This window comes from Myotis davidii, unplaced genomic scaffold (genome assembly GCF_000327345.1).
Source record: "Myotis davidii unplaced genomic scaffold, ASM32734v1 scaffold164, whole genome shotgun sequence".
NCBI classification, from domain to species: Eukaryota; Metazoa; Chordata; class Mammalia; order Chiroptera; family Vespertilionidae; genus Myotis; species Myotis davidii.
Window position 1 is genome coordinate 3925347 of NW_006296417.1, and position 7508 is coordinate 3932854.

Here is a 7508-nt window from a genome sequence, read left to right on the forward strand (position 1 = left end):
GGCGGGTCCCCGTTGGCGGGAGCCCGGAGGGGGCCGAGAGAGGACCGAGGAAGCCCTTTCCGTTCCGATGTGGGAGTTCTTTTGATGTTTGGGGTAAAAGGACCCTTTTTTCGGGTTCTCCTAACGGGGGAGCTTTTTTTTCACCTCTTTCCGGTAAGGTGGGAACTCATCTTGGGCGATCGAGTTTAAAAGAACAATGGAAGCCGGGCTACGTTGAAAGAAAAAAAATAAAACTTGTGTGTTTTTCTTATTTTTTTTTTTCTTTTCCCCTTTTGGGTGTTGGCTCTTAACTCTTTCAAAGCCGATGTTGAAAACGGCTGCGGGGATCACCGGGGAGAAGGGACTTGCCGCCCCTGGAAAACCTTGATGACGTGAGGGTTGTCTTTTTAAAAAATGCAAGTTGGAGGAGGAGGGAGGAGTGCGGCTGGCATTTCAAAAAAAAAAAAAAGGGGGAAAGACAAGTTTACTGTCATGTCAGGGCGGTTTAATGGGAATAGATTTGAACGCTGGGGCCAGGGCGATGACGTCTGGTTCATAATAAGTGGCATTTCCCGAGTTGCTTCGGCTTTTGGATATTTGGATGGTGATTAAATACACCCCTTTCGGTACTTTTTTTTTTTTTTAAAAAAAAAGGTCATCAGGAGCCGTTATCTGCAAACTGATCGCACCTGCATGTTGGAACGCACTTGAGCCTTGCGCCTAGGACCTAGACTTTTAAAAGTTTCAGTTCGTCATTTTACGGTTTTTTAAAAAAATAATCATCACCCGTATCGTCCCAAGCCGTGGTCGACAAAACTTTTACAAAGGGCTGTTCGGCTCCCTCCCCAGAGCTCCCTTTGGAGTTACTTTCTCGCAGTGTAAATATTAAAGTAGGCTTGCTCTCTGGAAATGGACGGAGCAGGGGAGCCATATTTGTTGCATTTGTTGCATGCACGAACATCTAGATGTTACTACCCCGGCACAGTATTTTTTAATAGGTGTCGGTTTCAGAAATGCTGCAGTCCTCCCCGCCTGTGCCTTTGGGAATAACGCTGGGGAGGGAATTTAAGTTTGCGTTTTGCAAGAGACCGCCAGTGCAGAAAACCTTTGTGTGTTTTTGGAATATATTTGTCTCCATTCTGCGGCATGGGTGCTGTAAAGTGCAGATTTTTTTTGCCTAAAAAGGCTGTTGGTAAATTACTCAAGTTTACCCAGTCCTTCTAAGATCAAAGGTAACTGCTGTGATGGACCGCATTTCGGAAGGTATTTTTGTTGGTAAAATGGTTTTATTTCCGAATAGCATGCATCTCGTGCTACATGTTACATCAGTGGCGCATATCTTGATTTCACAGGCTCTGTTGTTTAGGTACCAGGTTTGTTGTGTTTGTTTTTTCAAGTTGACGTCTTTTGAAATTTTTGGATGCTGAAAGTGGTCTTAAATGAATATTCTGAATTCGTATCTCAGAATCCTTTTTGAATAGTGAAATGCAAAATAATTGCTGGTATTTTCTACCTCATCAGATCTTTTTACAAGAGTAATGGGGGCAGGGAGAGACGGAACGTGTTAAAGACCCTGGTTTGAAATTGAATAAATATCCTAGTTACTACTTGTTTGAAAGTTGCTTAAAAGACAAAGCTAGTATCCCCCTTGGTGAGATCAAATAACTTGTAATTTAAAATTTAAAGTAACCAGTGGCCATTTTAAACTTCCCTAATTTCTCCTAGAAGAGTAAATTTTCAATTACTCATAATTTTTAAGGGCATTCTTCGATGGGAAGGGAAATGTTAATATTTGAGTCTTAGAAAATGGTAAACTTTCCCCCCTTTTTTTGGTATTGCCTGTCATCAAAAGAGGAAAGATAAAAACAAGGTCATAGTCTTAAATCTGTCCAAAGATGTAAACCTTCTGCATTTTTTAATTTCAATGCCTTAGTCACAAGTATTAGTCTATAGAACCAAAAGGTGAGGAAAACAAAGACTGATAGATGTTCAGATAGGAAATAACGGAGACCTAAAATGTACAGGTAGTGTGTGATGACCTGTCTCTTACATTTATCCATAGATTATTGAGTATTTCCTTCTCATCGTTTCATCATACTGAAACTTAGGCCAAGAAATGTTTAAAAATCAAAACATTGATATCTTCCTTTTTTTTTTAAGGTAACTTACAAGATTAAAATAAAATTTGGTTGATGATGGTTCTGAACAGATACAGCTCTTTTATTTGAGGTAAGACTGGGTAAATTTTTATTACTTTGACATAAAAATAAGCTTATTAGGTTTTGTTTTTCTTCTTTTGAAAATTTATATTTCCAGCAAGTAGTGATTATGAATATGAGTAAATATCAGAAATAGTTTTACCAAGCTTTTAAATCTTTTCATGGGATAGAAAGTATATATGCATAGCTGTTGTAACTCAACCGTATATAGTTTGAAACACTGAAAGGTCCTTTAAGCCTTTGTTTAATTTTGGGAACAAAAAAAGACTAATTATATTTTGAGGAAAACCATGAACCAAAGATAGACTTTTTCTTTTTAGGTCTCTAATACCCTGTGCAAACAGTTTTAATCTTTTAAACATGTAAATAAATAAATTTATTGGAAAATTTGAGCTAGTTATTATTTCTACTAATAGATTTTAGGGAAGAACATTTTAAAAATCAATTTTTGTGAACAGAGATTTTAGTTTTTGTTTCTTTTATATAATAAAAAGTTTTAAAAACACTTCTCCCTACTTGCTGTTGGTTGTTAAATCAATAAATTGCTTAGAATATTTCTTTTTCCCCCAAAAGAAACTATTTTGAAGAAGAGACCATGGAGTTTTATATCTGAGGATAAAGGAAATCTTTGCAGAAGTCTGTATTTTATATAGCAAGTAAGTAAATGTTTTTACCCACCATCTGAAATTTAGTGCCTACCACAATTTGAGTAGGAAAATATCAGTAAATTTTGTCAGTGAAACAAACGGCGGACTATTTATCTTGAAAAGATGAGAAAAAGCCCATCAAAAGCCATTTCTTTATATCAAAGCTTTTTTGTATTAACATTGAAATAGTTGACACATGTAGTTTCTATCAGAACAGAAAGACATTAAGTACTTTCCAATAAAATGGTGCTCCAGGATAAATCAGGAGTTGAGTCAGCAAAATTACCTTTACGATCTTAAGTGTACATTCCTTTTAATGATACTACTGATCACGTTTTAGAAATGGCCTAGAATTTTGCATTTGGAGATCTTGGGATTCTTAAAAGAACTATATTTCCAAAACGAAATCGAATTCCATATTCTAGTTGCTACTTAATGGATTTTAGTCGCTTTACCCATTTTCCTGAGTTTTCAAACGTACAAAAATGACTTATTTTACGGAAAACTAGAATAAAGCATCTATAGAGATCTCCGTAACTTAATAATTATTTTTAAGTCGTAAAAGGAAGAAGTAATTTTCAATAAGCATACAATAATTTTACATCTTAAAACTAGATATGTGAGTGAAAAAACGTGTCCACTGATAATTTTCAAAAAATATTCTTTATTCATAAGTTAATACTGAATGTGAAAATTAATCTCAAGTTGAGATTAGTAAGGATTTGACAGAGAAAATATAGTAATATCTTGGGGAATGTTAAGAATACCCAAATAACTATTAGTTAACATAAGGGCAAATTTACCTTTGTCCTTGACATTTATGTGGAAAATCTTTTTATCTTTTGGTGTTTGCTTATTCTATTTTTCAAATTGGTGATAAAGATAATATTTTTATTGCCTTTGCTTTAGTTTAATTTTTGCTCTCCAGTCCTTTGCAATTTGATCAAATTTGTGTTTATCATACGTGAAAGAAAACGGAATGTTACACCTTTAACTAGTGTTTGAAAGACAAAACACGCCACGCAAAATAATCAAAACATCTTTTACCCCAAGCGTCTTCTTTTTTTTTTAGTAACATATTTTGCTCAGTAGCTTTTATTTATTTTTATTAATTTCAGAGAGGAAGGGAGAGGGAGAAAGAGATAAAAACATCAATGATGAAAGAGAATCACTGATGGTCTGCCTCCTGCACGCCCCCTACTGGGGATTGAGCCTGCAACCCAGGCATGTTCCCTTGACTGGAATCGAACCCCGGACCCTTCAGTCCACAGGCCTACACTGTATCCACTGAGCAACACCAGCTAGGGCTACCCCAAGCTGATGTTAGTTTCCTCTATGCAAATTCTTGTAATTCATAGGTGGTTGGCACTTACAAAATTTGAGAATTGGGCCTCTTAAGACACAAACGTATGTGAAGTGTGACGTAGGTTAAGTATAACATGGCAATAAATTTATAGTGGCCTACCAAAGGTGTTAATTTAACCCATAAATAAATGAATGGTTTAAGGTCAGGAATGTTAAATGAAGATTTTTATTTTTTTAGTATTTATAGAAAAATCTAAACGATGTAGTAATTTCTACTCGTCTAATGGAATACAATGCTTCCTTTATCACCATCAAGATACAGGATTATAATAGATCACATTTTAAGGTTTTCATGTACTTCAGCTGAACTTCATGATAGTGCTTATATTCATTGTTTTGTTATTTGGGGTTTGAACCAAGGTTGTATAATGGGCAACAATAAGTTTGATGGACAAGAATAATGGACACGAAGACAAATATAAATGTAGGTACTATTATTTTAAATTACTATATTTCATTAGGAAAGTAAATTATTTAGTTAAATGCTATTTTCTGCTTAGCGGATCAAAGTAGTAAATGTTAAATATTTACTTTTAATTGAGCATTTTTAACCAATTCTTGAATCCAAAATCCCCCAATCAAGTTGGTGATTAGGTTGGATTTGTGTTTGTTAACATGTAATAGCTGTTTAACAAATTATCTGAAGTTCTACAGAAATGAAAGAAGCCATGCTCATAGTTAATTATACATTTTTTAAAACCATGGCATAACACTTAAGAGGCTAGATTATGTGAAATATATAATTTTGAATATAAGTATTTTTTCAAGGTTAATTTACTGTTTCTCAGTTTCTTAATTATTTAGATACCGGGACTGGGACAACCAATGAATTTACTCTTTCTCCTGTCTGTTTTAATTCTTTGTTGAGAGGCATAGCATAAGGGGCAAAAGATACTTTGAGGACATCTCTATCTTCTGCATTAATGAAAGGTAGAGGTGTGTGAAACAGTGGAAAATACAACTGAGATTCAGCAATCAAGAGACCCAGCTTCTAATGTAAATTAGCCCTGTAATGTTGACATTTTATTCAGTGTACACCTTAGTCTCCTAGTTTTAGTACAAAGTATTTGGAGTTTCCAATCTCTTAAGATACCATTTAGCTCTTAAATTCTGCTATAAAAATAATAGGAGTGCCTATTTCTCTTACAAAAAGTGAAGAATAGTTTTTGTAATTTTTGCATCGCAAATCATGTAGTTCTGTGGTGAAACTGTTTGAATAAGATGAGACCCGTGCAGTAGTGTAACCGGCATTCTTAATTTTAGGAATTTCCAGATATTAATAAACAGTATATATAGGAAGACATTGGGAAATCAATCTTAATTTGTTTTTAAACAATTAAGTTTTAGAATGCTGTAGTAAAAAGCATTATTTGGAGTTTTGAAAATAATTATTCGATTAAATATATTTAAACTTTAGGCCCCGGTCGGGTAGCTCCGTTGCTTAGAGCACCGTTCCAATAGCCAGTTTCAGGTTCGATCTCCCGTCAGGACACATACAAAAAGCAGTCAACGAATGCGTAAATAAGTGGGACGACAAATCAATATTCCCCCTCCCCCACTCCTTCCTTCCCTCTTTACGTTAAAAAAGTTTATTGTATCTAATGAAACATGTGCAGCTGACCATTGGGATTATCAATGATAATACCTGGCATAATTAACTTAAGAAATTTATATATTTAGATATCATTGTTTTACCAACTACCTTCCCTTTACAGATTGAGTGGCTTAATTCAAACTTTTGATTTTCATTTTGGCTGTTACTTCTGAGTGTAAATTAACCATTACAATTTAAATGATTATTTTTACATAGCATTAAGTAGCATGTTTTCTTACAACTATTTGATAGTTGATTTAAACATAGTGTAAAGCTAGATAGTCTTATTTTTTGAAAAACCTATGCTTTTGAAGCTAAGCCGTTTATATGACATGAAATATTTTCCAAACAGTGAATTATATATGTGTACTATATAGTAATCATAAGAATTTTAATTTAGACTATCATGTAGATATTTTGCTTAACTTTAATGGTTTGTGAGTTGTCTTATGGCAGTTTTCTAATGACTATCACTACCTTATTTTTGTGGAAGACATTTTATATGTCATAATGTTCTCTGATCTTATTCTTAGTTTAAATGTTAAAAATTGTTTGAAGGGTTTTAGAAGGTGACAAATATTATAAAAAAAGCACAAATGGACTAATGATGATAATGTAAGACTTGACTAAAACTGTCTTTGCCTTTTATTATAAAAGGCCCAGCTAGGAAAATGGTTATTTACATGGCACCTATAATTTCATATTCAATGAGAATCGATAATACTCCAAAATATTAAAGATAGGTAGGAACATGAGCAAAATTACCAACTTGTATCATCTGCTTAAGCGGACCTTGGCTGCTTCCCTTTCAAAGGACGGCCCAAAGCACCACTTCGTAAATTTTGGGAAGGAGCCAGTATAATAGATTATATTTGTGTTAGCACAAAGTGAGCTCCCAGTCCTTTTCTATATTTGGGGGGGGCTAAACCCAGAGGTACATTCTTACATTGGTAGGTAGCCTTTAGTACAAACACATTATCAGACCAATGGGACATTTCTTTCACCAGTAGTCCTTAAATCAGTTACACCCTTCTCTTAGGGGTTATATAAGTTTATTTTACTTGGATGATTTAAGTTTTGTCTTTATTCAGAAAATCCTCTCTTCCTTATAAAGTTTGACTAAATTGGAAGCTTAAAATAAATAATTCTGTTTCTTATAAATTGCTTTGTTACCCGGTGGGAGGATATTTTTTGGCACCTTACTTTTAGAGGTAATTTTGAAGCCAATTTTTGCTGTATTGATTGATTAGTCAAAATGACTAAAGGAATTTAGACTTGGTGAGAAAATCAGGAGCTTGCTTTATAATTTGAAAATTTGAAATCATAGCCTGGAAAAACATTTGGGTCGCTAAGTTTAACCTAAATCCTAAACCAGGGGTGGGCAAACTTTTTGACTCGAGGGCCACAATGGGTTCTTAAACTGGACCGGAGGGCCGGAACAAAAGCATAGATGGAGTGTTTGTGTGAACTAATATAAATTCAAAGTAAACATCGTTACATAAAAGGGTACGGTCTTTTTTTTTTTTGGTTTTATTCATTTCAAATGGGCCGGACCTGGCCCGCGGGCCGTAGTTTGCCCACAGCTGCTAAACAGTGCTTTGGCTTTCTAAAAAATTTTAAATTGCTATACTTTGATGCTGAACTTCTAAACAGCTTTTTTGGGTAGGTCAACATACTGAGAGTATTATAATCATGCTTTGGAGC

The 7508-nt window shown here is 34.4% G+C and overlaps 1 protein-coding gene across 1 annotated transcript in view; it reads left to right on the forward strand.

Annotated features, from left to right (window-relative positions):
* Positions 1–8: 8 nt before the first annotated feature.
* CHD2 (chromodomain helicase DNA binding protein 2) overlaps positions 9–7508 on the forward strand; it is a 119892-nt gene continuing 112392 nt past the window's right edge. The window contains exons 1-3 of the transcript XR_001515201.1: positions 9–377; positions 2140–2208; positions 2772–2854. The gene's annotated coding sequence lies outside the window, so the exon portion shown is untranslated. The remainder of the gene's footprint in view (positions 378–2139; positions 2209–2771; positions 2855–7508) is intronic.